General features: G+C 43.5%; 1 long non-coding RNA gene across 1 annotated transcript; it reads left to right on the top strand.

Annotated features, from left to right (window-relative positions):
- The first annotated feature begins 6,567 nt into the window (after nt 1-6,567).
- Nucleotides 6,568-9,505, top strand: LOC125523533. Its single transcript, XR_007290284.1, has 3 exons — nt 6,568-6,584; nt 8,898-8,973; nt 9,052-9,505. It is a non-coding gene; the product is annotated as an uncharacterized LOC125523533 (long non-coding RNA).
- Nucleotides 9,506-12,441: the final 2,936 nt, after the last annotated feature.

The following is a 12,441-nucleotide window of genomic DNA, read 5'->3' as shown; positions in this document are numbered from 1 at the left end:
ACTATTTTAACGGACTTTGTTATTCTTGATATTCCCGAGGCCGATAGTATGTCTATTATTCTTGGAAGACCTTTTCTTAGTACTGCAGGGGCTGTTATTGATTGCAACAAAGGCAATGTCACTTTTCATGTTAATGGTAATGAGCATATGGTACACTTTCCGAGGAAACAACCTCAAGTTCACAGTATAAATTCTATCGGAAAAATTCCATCGATTATATTTGGAGGTTTTGAATTTCCTCTTCCTACTGTCAAGAAGAAATATGATATACTTATTATTGGGGATGTGCATATCCCCGTTGAGGTAACCTAGTGTTATTCGAAATTTCTCCGGTTTCATGTTAATCGGAATGAGTTTGTTAACAAGACTTGATCAACCTTGTTAGTGGATTCCTTTTGATGAGCATGAGTGAAACTAGAAGCACAACCTTCTGTACCCTCTTTATACTTTCTGTTATTTAGTTGAAATAAAGTAAAAATAGTATTTTTTTTTCTGTTTCCTGATTTATCCGTGCAATATAAAAATGTCCCGAAAATAAAAGTCCTCAGAATGACATGCCAATTTAATATGATCTTTTGGGAATATTTGAGGATTTATGGTGTAAAAATTACCGCGGGGGGAGCTGCCACCTGGTCACGAGGGTGGAGGGCGCGCCCTACCCCCCTGGGCGCGCGCCCCTGCCTTGTGGGCCCACGGTGGCCCTCCTCCACTTATTCCTGCACCCATCCTCTTCTTCTTCCTCCCACAAACACGAAAAACCAACTCAAGCATGAGTTCCAGCCCTCTTTGCTGTAATTTTCGATCTCCTTGCTCAAAGCACCTCTCACAAAACTGCTTGGGGAGATTGTTCCTTGGTATGTGACTCCTCCATTGGTCCAATTAGTTTTTGTTCTAGTGCTTTATTCATTGCAAATTTTTGCTGCTTAGGTGACCCTGTTCTTGAGCTTGCATGTCAAATTTATATGGTCAAAAGTAGTTTTGATGCATGATATAGGCTCTAGGCACTTGTAGGAGTGGTTGCTATCAATATTATTGAGTTTGGTTTACTTTTATTTTGAATTTACTAAAAAAAATAGAATTTTTCAAAGGAAGAAAAATGCTTAGAGCATTACTAGTAGAACCCTCAAACCCTCAAATCCTTAAAGCAGTTTTAAGGGTTGAGAAGTGCCACTTTTTGACACTTTTAAGGGTTGAAAAATAGGGGAAAATACTAGAACCCTCAAACCCAACCCTTAAACTGCTTTAAGGATTGAATTTGAGGGTTCTAGTCTTTGCCTCGACCCCAACCTTTAAATCTGTCATTTGACATCTCACAATTTATGACAACAAGAACACAATCAACTTCCAAACAAACTACCAAATGACAATCATTGATGCATGGTTTAATAGTTTACATCACAAAATCATCATCTTCCTCCTCTCATCGGCACCATCACCAAAAAAGTTGCACCTCGGCGCCATCTCCTAGACCACATGCGGGCTCCATCAAGCATCTCCATGGGCACCGGTGGAGTCGTACACACCGCCATCACCACAACTACTCATCGGAGTGTCACCTCGAAAAGTAGAGGACGCAACATGGCACATCCTCTTCCTCTCCGCGATGTCGTCCTTGTAGTCCTTCCACCATTGCAATTGGTCTTGATCCATGTCCTTCTTGGACATCATCATGTGCTCTTTCTCTTCCACCATGAGTTCTTTCCATACCTTTGCCTCTTTGAGCTTGATCATCCTCTCCTCCAACTCGGCCTTGCGCTTTGCTTCTTCACGCTTTGCTTCAACTTGTGCAAGCTTGACCTCTTTCTTCTTCTCGGTGATAAGAAGCTTCGTCTCCAATGTCTTCGTTGTCAATTCCTCTCTTGCCTTCATCATGTGGTCCATCTTCTCCCTTAGGCTTGACGCCTCATCTTCCATCTTCACCCTTAGCTTGCCCTTCTAGGTTCCCTCGGGCTTGCCCAAGTTCCTCTCCTCCTCATCTTCACTATCATCCATCCTAAGCATTGCCGACTTCTTGGGTGCGGTCTCTTGATCCCTCAACTTACACTTGTCAAAGGTTTGAAGAATTGTCCAAGCATGCTTAAATGGGAATGGCTTGCCCTTGGAAGCGTCCATCTCCTTGTACCTCATGCCGGCAATTGTCTCCTATCAACCACACATAAATCACATAAGAACCCACCAATAGCATAGTGCACACACATAATCAAAATAGTGAAGAAATATGTACTCACATAGTCACTCTCCACGGTTCCACTAGGTGGTGCATCCCTCACTTGGTCCATGGCCGCACTCCAACGAGCACAAGCGGGCTTGATCAACTGCCACCGGCCTTGAAATGACCGGTAAGTGCGAGAGATGAACCCACTATTCTTCGGCTTGATCCTACAATAGGTGTCCTCGATCCTTTGCCAATACCGTTTACCAGTTTGATTGGTGCCGGTGGTTGCATCCATTCCCACAGCTGCCCAAGCACGAACCAAGAGGATATCTTCCGCCTCGGTGTAGTTTGTCGACCGCGCGTGTGGGCGGGAAGCGGCGGTGAATGCCTCCTCCCCTATCTCGGCCACCTCCTCCTCGTCATCCCCTTCATCCTCCTCATCTTCCTCCTTTTCCTCCAAGTCATGACCAAACCTAAAGGGGTCTAGAGGCAGAGCTCCGAGGTCCACCTCCGCATTTTGGAGGAGGTCCATGAACGAGGATGGGGTTGCCATTTCCTCGAACACCTCGTGCGCGGCGGGAGGAGGTTCGGCGATGGCGGCGGGCGGGGCCGCGGGCTTCTTCCACGGCTTGTTCACGGCCGGGGACGAGCTGGCGACCTTGGAGGCCGCCCCTCGCGGGCCATGAGAGGCCGCCTTTGGCCGGCTCTTCTTGGTGGCCGGGGCGGGAGTCGGGGAGGCGGCGAGGGCGGGCGCCGGGGCGGCGATGGTGGCCGGGGCGGGAGCTGGGGAGGCGGCAGGAGGAGGTGCGAGGCCCGCCCGCCGCCGCTTGGCCCTGACGTGGGTCGCCGCCACCACGTCGGCCACATTCGGGTGGGCGGGGGCGGGCGAGGCGGGCGGGACGGGCGGGGCGGGCGCGGCGGGCGGGGGCGCGGCGGCGGGGGGGCCCTCCATGGCCGGCGCGGCAGGAGGCGACGGGAGGCGGCGGGAGGAGGAGGCCGGGAGGAGGAGGAAGTTTCCTCCCACGCGAGAGAGGAGGAGGAGTGCGGGTTGGGGGAGATTTTCCTCTCAACCCCTACTTCTACAGGTTGCAAACTGGTTTGAGGGTTGGAGCTCCAATTTTTTTTACGGGTTTAAGGGTTTAGAGGTTCTAGTCTACGGCGTTTTTTCGGTGAAAACTGTAAAAAAGCGGTTATTTTTAGGGGTTTGAGGGCTCTACTAGACTTGCTCTTAGGAAGATGTTCCAAGGTGGTTCTTCAAAGAAGCAAGGACCCAGGCTTGCAATGCGTGATGCTGACGAAGAGCCACCAAGAGACGCTCCAGTGCGTCCTTGTGAGTGGCCTTCTGAAAATTTTATGGATCGAGCGGGAATAAAAGAAGAATTCAACGCATATTTGCGTAATGCTGATCTTGTTAGCTTCGAGGAAGAGAAGTGTAGTCAGTATCATAACCTCACTAGTTCCTTTGTGAGGAGGTTTGAATTTTCCACTTCACATAATTCTCCAACTGTCCTGTTTGATCTTTGTGATAAATCTTATACCATGGACTTAGAGGATTTTACCACTGCATGAAAACTTCCACAATGGGGTAGTATAAGGGATCCTCGCAAATGTGAATTTAGAGATTTTCTTACTAATATAACTGTGGGAGAATCTAGAGATATTACACAAGCTACCATAGGGAGCATCCACTTTCCTGCTATACATTATTTTGCTCTCTTCATAGTAGATGCATAAATGGTAAAGATGAGGCATGTCACGTGTGTGTCCCTGACCTCAGTATTCTTAGGAGTGCTGTGTTAGGAGACAAATCATATAATCTGGAAGCCATTGTTGCACGTAGGCTGCATCTTAATAGACTTAATGGAGATTTCTTTGGTGGAATTTATGCAACTCGCGTAGCTAATTTTCCTGGTATAGATGTACGCGAAGATGATATTGAATTACCTCCTGCCTATCTAGATTTTAATGCTATGGTTCACCACCATTTTGTCAAGAGGAACGAATCACCTCTCCAGTACCGACTAATCTTTGACAGACGCCGTGATGTCCGTATTACTCTCCCTGCTCCTGCTTTCTTTGATTATCAGGAAAGAGGAGGATATTCTATTACTAGAGAGGAGGCAGATGAGTACGAGAGGAGGGCGGAGGCCGCTCGTCGCCACACTGCAGCTCAGGAGGCGATAACCGCTGCATCACAGTACAACCCCAACTTCTACTACGGATATCAGCCAGGCCAGCCGTGGCCATAGACCAACTTAGACCAAAAGCCTAAGCTTGGGGGAGTACGTATTTCCCACCGACATTACATTATGTTCACACACAATCTTTGCTATATGTCGGTGCTCATACTTTTTCATTGTATCATCCATGCTAGTTTATTTTCCTTTTTTATGCTTTCTTCTTGTGTGCTTAATAAACCTTAAGAAAAACAAAAAAATAGTTGTAGCTTTTAATTAATTTACTTTCCATGCTTGTAGTAGTAATTAAAAATAAAACTCAAAAATATTTCTCGTTCTTCTTTTGCTTGTTGGGAGCTTTCCCGTGTAAATAGTTTTATTTCTTTTCTTTCTTTGGGGTCAGTAGGAGAAGACCATGATTAAATTGTTGAAGTGGCTCTTATATGCTTTATTGTTGATTTAACCAAGAGCCCATATTGCTTTGTCTTCTCCTGTTTATTGAATGCTCGCAGATTCCAGCTTAGTCCAATGCACGTGCACTCTTATTATTATTCACATCGTTCGGCCGTGCAAGTGAAAGGCAATTATGATGATATATGATGGACTGACTGAGATGAGAAAAGCTGGTATGAACTCGACCTCTTTTGTTTTTGTAAATATGATGAATTCATCATTCTTGATTCAGCTTGTTATGAATAAACATGTTTGCAATGACAATTAGAGATCATAGTTGCTTGTGCCATGCTTGATTAGCTATGAGTTATAATGGTTTACCTTGCGTGCCAACATGCTATTGAGATGGTTATGATGTGGTATGATGGGATGGTATCCTCCTTTGAATGATTTAAGTGGCTTGACTTGGCACATGTTCACGCATGTAGTTGAAACAAATCAACATAGCCTTCACGATATTTATGTTCATGGTGGATTATATCCTACTCATGCTTGCATCCAATGTTTATTAATTTTAATGCACGTACATGGCTGTTGTCGCTCTCTAGTTGGTCGCTTCCCAGTCTTTTGCTAGCCTTTACCTGTACTAAGCGGGAATACTGCTTGTGCATCCAACCCCTTAAACCCCAAAGTTATTCCAGATGAGTCCACTATACCTTCCTATATGCGGTATCTACCTGCCGTTCCAACTAAATTTCTATGTGCCAAACTCTAAACCTTCAAATAATCATTTTGTTTTGTATGCTCGAATAGCTCATGTATCAACTAGGGCTGCCTGTATCTTCCATGCTAGGCGGGTTATTCTCAAGAGGAGTGGACTTCGCTCCTCACTCACGAGAAAATGGCTGGTCACCAGGATGCCCAGTCCCATGCTTTATGCAAACTAAATCAAAATAACTGCAAAACAAAACTACACCACAACACTTGATTGGGGGCAATTAACTGCCGGGAGAAATACTCGATCAAGGGCAAAACAACTACCGGGATATTTGTTTCTGCCGTTACAAACATCTTGGGGCAGAGAAACTGCCGGGAGAACTTGAACAATGACGACACATGCACTTCCGGTACACTTCAGGGCCCATCTGCTGCCGAGACAACCACACCATGGCCCATAATCTGCCGGGAATCGACTTTGACGCTAGACCGGAATATCGGGCCTACTAAGCGCGCGCGATGAGGGGAAAGCGCGAGAGTGGCCAAAACTTTGGTCCAAAAAAGACGCCGACGCGCCGGCCCGCCATCAGATAGCGCCGCCGCCCCCAAATCCTTCGTGTCGTCCACCAGACACAGCCGCCGCCACCCCCAACCAGACCACCGCCGCCGTCAGCCCCCACCGTGCCACCTGCCATAACCATCTCGCCGCCGCCGAACGCCCTCCACCTGGAGCACTGTTGCCGTCGCCCCCAACCACTCCAGAGCGGCGGCTCCAAGCACCGAATTGACCGCAGTCGCCAACCACTCCAGATCCAAGCCGGCGGCCGCCCTCCACCCAGAATGCTGCCGCTGTCCCCCCTCCCCAACCACTCCAGAGCGGCGCCACCGAGCCGCCACTCTAGACCGCAAGCGGTGACCACCCTCCTCCGCCGAATGTCTTCCCTCACCACCACCCATCTCGGGAGCTTCCTCCCCGACCATGCCTCCTCTCCACAAGCTTCATCGAAGAACCAAGCGGGGACCCCTCATCTACGTCCTCTACCCCAGGCAGGGGAGCATCAATCCTCCTCACGAGCAGCTCTGCGTTTCCCTGGATAGCGCTGACTCCTCTATTTCTTGCTCCAACCGCGAGAATTTGACAGGTGATATTTCCTAGATCACTGCAGAAATTGGTGTGTATCTCTAAAATCTATGTATATAGTCTATTAGTTAATCTGGGAAGGGTTCCTCAAAACAACGTTGGTCATCAAGGATCATCCAAGCCTGAAATTGGTAAAACTTGAAGGTTAGCAAAAGTTGCGGGGCTTCAAAGAAAATATTGGGCGGGCCAGGCAAACGGTGCACAGGTTTTTTGTTTGAGATTCTGAGTCATAGGCATTAGTATATAATACATGATTACAAGATGGAGTGAGCATATATGTATATATCAATTCATAAATTGTGAGTGAGCTTGCTTATAAATGCTTATGGCTGCAAAATATATGTTCTGATATTTAAAATGTTCATAACAATTGGGTGAACACTCAGGCTATCTATCTAATGAAGCGATTACAGGAAAATTAGATGTACAGTGCAGTACTATTTGCATCTAATTCATGTCCTCAATTGAGTGGAACCAGGCTATCTATCCAGGACAGTATGATGGACAGAATAAGCATATGGATAATCTGTATCTAACTCCTTCGTTGAACTCAGAATTTGGGAAAAGAAATTAGATTACCTGTTATCTCTTGCTGAATCGTAGTTGCAGGGAAATTAGATGGAGTGGTTTCCCTTATGGTGAGTCGGAGGTGACAGGGGAGTGGAGTTTGTGGGGCGTGCGTTTCGGCCGGCCCCTGGTTGTTCGATGCCAGATCTGCGTGGGATGCCGGTGAGCGGCTGGTGCTAGGCCTAGTGTGCCACTGCCTGCTGCAGCCATGAGAAATAGCGTGCTGCTACATGCTCATGCCAGCTACATGGATCGACCGTATTCTTAGTGGGCTGTGCTTTGGTGCATAGGTAAAATTAAAAGTGCCAAGAACCTGGGTGCACATGGCCCTGTTTGGCCCCAACAAAGCTCCGCTCCTGGTTAGCAAACAATAAATAGGTTTGTTTTGATGGTGTACTGAAGATTACAAGTATTGTAGATAATACACTTTGTTCATTTCAAGTATCAGTTAATTGATTGTTTCTGCTTCACATTGCTCTAAGACTGGCGAAGCAGTTTTATGTGTTCTGTAGGGGTGGTATGCATCTCTTATTTTATTTCTCAGAAATAAAGGCTAAGACTATGAGTATCTGCATGTCATATCAAATCATTATGCCTTCCAACATTAAGCAAAGTGTATGAGGCCTAGACTTTTAATATTTCCTATATATTTGATGGTAGAGTTGTAGCAACTTCCCAGATTTCTCAATATCATGTCCAATAGTGTTTATAGTCCTTCTTTCATAGATTTTTACTCACACTTTAAAAGTTTTGTGAACCAAATCTATGCAAGCTTAATGGAGCATTTGAGTTACACCAAAATGTCCAATAGCAATGGATTCTGTACATTGATAAAAATCAACATATTGCCGGTTAAATCTGTTTTCACCAAAATGGTAGAATTTTGTGTTCCACTATGCACATCATAATATTTAGATTTCTATATGCTTTTAACTACATGGACTTTGTCAAAACAATATTTTGCACTAGTAACAGTACAAGATATCTCTAAGTCAACTTATGTAATAAAGTAATCTCATGCAGATTGTTAATATGAGTGAGAAACTTTATCTCAAGTTATTATATGATCTTAGTTACTGCAGTTTTCAGTATGTTGCTCTTGCCGGTCGACTTTAGCTTAGCATCCATTTTTGAATGTTTTGAACTGATTTCTCTTCCTGTGTTTGTCGCTCTTCCTACTTCCATTCCCGATGCCATAGTAATACATAATTGTTTCTGATGAATATAAGACATTCAGTGTACTTAAGGACATGGGCGAAATCAAGTATAATTTTAAGAGGAGCATTTATGAGATCGAGTAGCTACATGATTTCTCAATGCAAAGCTCCTAGCTGTGTTTGTGCAATTATTCTTCCAATATATTCTTAGGATATGCCTAACTACAGTTCTGTCACATGGATCCCTCCTTATTTTATTATCAACTCATTTGAACTCAAAGTGGTCGGACCCTACGCAAGTGGGAGCAACATGCACCGGGCTGCCCTTTTTTTGTTAATGTTACTGACTTGAATTATTTCTGAATGTATTAGGTATCAATTTGTCCATCGTTTACTAAATACAAATAAAATACAAAAATGTTGCAACAAAATGGGTCTGATTCCACAACTAAACATATTTTTTATACCTCATTCACATATTTGTGTGCTAAAAAAGATTCGGCCCTCTCCTGTCACTGATTGTGTCCTACATTTTTGTACAGGGACACTGATTGTTTTGCATGGACACTGATTGCTTATTTCTCTTGTAGGGTTACTAAAATGCGGTCTCTACCTTGTGTTGGACAAACTTGAACTCCAGTTCTACCGGAGATTAGTGAAGAAAATGTGAGTGTAAACTTGAAGGTGTCCTTGTCACAATTTTACAGAATGAACCAATCCTTTTCACTTTGCTTTCTTCTGCAGCCATATCATCCAGAGGGAGAGGGAACCATCTAAGGCGCATCAAATCAAGATAGAGGTCTCTGCAACCATTTTAGTCGAGTAGCAGTTTTGCGAAAGGTGACCGTGGCAAACATTTTATCCTGTTACAAGCACATTATTTGGATGAAATGGCATTTATTGTTGGTGGCTTATTTGTATGCCTAACAAGTTGGGTGCTTGTCTTCAGGGTATGTCATAACCTAAACCTTTAGGTTACTATAAACAAGTTTGGAACGACAAGAATATCAAATTATAACTTTTTACTGTTTTGTTACTATAACTGGAATGGAATGAGCTGTGTACGTTAGCCTGATTCAAATCCTTTTCATCTCCAATGAACGATCTGTGTACAACATCAGCCTTCATTCAAACTCCATGTACTGATTAATTTCACAGCGTGTGCTGCTACAACCAACGCCCAATAGCAAGGCAAACAAAGAAGGCATTAGAACACTTGTCCTTATGTGATGTAAAAATTGCATTTTTTATTGTCCAGTACTAGTTGCATGTTCATGTATGTTACAACTTACAACAGGTTTATTGTGCTATGAGAGCTCCACTTTGAGTTTCCGGTCTGTTGCAAGTTTCCCAAAGATGCACTACTTGATGGAGATTTGGATGATCTACAAGCTGCTGAAGGTTTGCAAGATCTACTATTAAGTTGGTGGAGTGATAATATAATGCGCCTTGTTTGTTGAACCTGGAGACATTGGGAAGTTCAGCTCATTTTGGTGGCCGTTTTGGCACATAGTCCACTATATGGCCATTTTGGTTGCATGACACATTTAGAAACATATACACGTCTCCCTTTGTGGAACTACTTCATTTTGGTTGTGTGGCACATCTATCTAGAAACATTTATGTACTCCTTTTGTGGCACAATCTGCTTATATATGTTCTTATATTTATGGAATGAAGTTTAAGGTTTCCGATGAGGCCTATATGTTACTTTGAAGTGTATGTATAAAGTGTGTGAGGTGTCCTGATTTCTTAACATAATGAATGGATATTACATCAGGGATGCCTACAATAGTTTGCTAGTGAAATCGAAGTGCTGGCATCATAACTGCCGGGAAACCATGCATGTGCAGGCAGCTAAACTGTCGGCAATTGTAGTTTCATGTGCCTTGACCAATCTGCCGGGAGAAAACAAACTGCCGGCAAATATAAGGGCCAGGGCAGAGAAACTGCCGTAGAAGTTTATCTGCCGGGGCAACTAATCCCCGGCAATCGTTCTCGTGGCGGTTCTATCTGCCAGGAGAAACGCTATCTCGGCAGATTGTCTGCCCTTATAAGCATGTTTTCCCGGTAGTTTTTCTGTCCTTATATCAGTGTTGTGGTGTAGTGACTCGTTGTTTCGAGCAAGCCATGGATTGATGTTTGTTGGTGGAGGGGGAGTATAAACTTTACCATTCTGTTTGGGAACCGCCTATAATGTGTGTAGCATGGAAGATATCGCCATCTCTTGGTTGCTATGTTGACAATGAAAGTATACCGCTCAAAATATTAATTATCTCCATTTCAAAACCGAGCTCTGGCACCTCTACAAATCCCTGATTCCCTCTGCGAAGGGCCTATCCATTTACTTTTATGTTGAGTCATCACCCTCTTATTAAAAGCACTAGCTGGAGAGCGCAGCTGTCATTTGCATTCATCACTATTAATTTATATTGGGTGTGACTATGATTGGATCTCTTTTACCATGAATTACAATGTCTAGTCAGTCCTTGATCTTTAAAGGTGCTCTGCATTTATGTTTTGCGGTCTCAGAAAGGGCTAGCGAGATACCATCTTGTTATATCATATTATGATTGTTTTGAGAAAGTGTTGTCATTCGAGATTTATTATTATGGCTTGCTAGTTGATTATGCTATTGATATGGGTAATCATGAGACCTGAGAATTATTGCAAATGTGGTTAGCTATAATCTTTGCTAAAAACTTGAATGCTAGCTTGACATATTTACACCAACAAGAGCAAACAGAGTTTGTAAAAGTTTTTCTTTATTTCTTTCAGTTTTTCAACTGAATTGCTTGAGGACAAGCAAGGGTTTAAGCTTGAGGGAGTTGATACGTCTCCGTCGTATCTACTTTTCCAAACACTTTTGCCCTTGTTTTGGACTCTAACTTGTATGATTTGAATGGAACTAACCCGGACTAATGTTGTTTTTAGCAGAATTGCCATGATGTTGTTTTATGTGCAGAAAATATAAGTTCTCGGAATGACCTGAAACTCCACGGAATGTCTTACCACTACAAGAAATATGTCAACTTATGACCTTCTGTCAGTGACCCTCGAAGAATTGGTCATAAATTTATGACCATTTTAGACGAATTGGTCAAAAGCTGTTCAGGGGGCTCCAAACCCTAAACCATTGCGACCATTTTTGTCAAAAAGGTCGTAATTTCCTTACACGAAATGGTCACAAAGCAAACAGTGCTAGTCCGCTGCCTTATTTCTAGTTGTTAATGACCAATATAGATGGTCATAGCCTTGTAGATTGTGGTGGGTTGTGATGACTAGGCGCCATCTCATCAGTTTTGCCTATGTGTCATGTCCATGTGGCAGTTTTTGCCCTAGGTTGTGAAGCAACCTATATTTCTATCATTCCCAAAAAATCTCATAAATTCTTTGGGGCATATCTTCATCAAATATGTTAAAATCCTTCCTTGCCTAGTTCAAAACTAATTCAACAATATTCATTTTCCTATTCTGTTCACAACAACACTTTATGAAGGAAGTGCTATTTATATATTCTTTATTGCCCTCGGAATTTTTGGGCACTCTTTCCTATCCAAATTATTACCGCATGACAAAATTCAGCTCCATTTGCCTAGCAAATCTTCCTCGGCAAATTTCCAAAGTTTTTGTCCACCTAGAAGCATTGTGAAGGAAGTACCTTTTTTATATTTCTAAATGACATGAAATTTATACAGTTCCTTCATATGCCCAAATTATCAACCTCCTCCGAATTTCAGCTCACTCAAATCATCTATGTGAGCCCAGGTTCAATTTATATTTTATGGCCAAATTGGCACGTTGCAAAGCAAGTGTTATATAGACCCCTCCTGTTACCCTCAAACTTTTCGGGCACTCTTATATACCCAAATCATTGCCACATGATAATATTCAGCTCAATTTTCCTAGTAAATCTTTCTCGGGAAATTTCCAAAGTTTCTACCTCGAGAGAAGCTTTGTGAAGTAAGTACTAGCTAGGCTTACCCAAATGATCTGAAAATTTACCAGCGCATGACCATACCTAAGTAACTTACCTACACCAATTTTGAGATCATTTCATTCATCCAATATCTCTCACTAGTTTTCCCAAGTTTCTGTCCATAGAAGAGCATTGTGAAGGAAGTACTTCTCTGG

Source organism: Triticum urartu, chromosome 7 (genome assembly GCF_003073215.2).
Source record: "Triticum urartu cultivar G1812 chromosome 7, Tu2.1, whole genome shotgun sequence".
Taxonomy (NCBI): Eukaryota; Viridiplantae; Streptophyta; class Magnoliopsida; order Poales; family Poaceae; genus Triticum; species Triticum urartu.
This window is presented reverse-complemented; position numbering and strand designations above follow the sequence as displayed.